Source organism: Corvus brachyrhynchos, unplaced genomic scaffold (genome assembly GCF_000691975.1).
Source record: "Corvus brachyrhynchos isolate BGI_N302 unplaced genomic scaffold, ASM69197v1 scaffold229, whole genome shotgun sequence".
Classification (NCBI taxonomy): Eukaryota; Metazoa; Chordata; class Aves; order Passeriformes; family Corvidae; genus Corvus; species Corvus brachyrhynchos.
The window spans coordinates 3,143,806-3,144,337 of record NW_008240042.1 but is presented as its reverse complement, the minus strand read 5'-3'; positions in this window follow the sequence as shown (position 1 = coordinate 3,144,337).

Below are 532 nucleotides of genomic sequence, written 5' to 3'. Positions count from 1 at the left end.
GGAGGCGGACACAGAGCCGGGAGGAGGGCACAGCGCCCGGGGCCGTGCTGTCAGCCTTGCTCCCGGTTAGGATCATTCCATAGCTTCTAAGTTTTAGAACCAGCACGGGGGGGAATGGTTGGTGAAAAACTCTACGTAACTCGGTAGTGTGCGCTCGCAGCCCACAAAGCCAGATGTATCCTGGGCTGCATCCAAAGCAGTGTGGGCTGCATCCAAAGCAGCACAAGGCAGCAGGGCGAGGGGGAGGATTCTCTCCCCCTCTACTGCGCTTCGCTGAGACCCCACCTGGAATACTGTGTTGATGTGTACAGCTCTGGTGCTCCCAGCACAAGGAGGACATGGAACTGTTGGAGCAAGCCCAGAGGAGGCCACAAGGTTGATAAGGGGACTGGGGCACCTCCCCTATAAAGACAGGCTGAGAAAGTTTGGGCTGTTCAGCCTGGAGAAGAGAAGACTGTGTGGAAATCGTACAACAAACTTCCAGTATCTGAAGGAGGCCTAAAAGGAGCAGAAGAGGGACTAGGAACTGTAG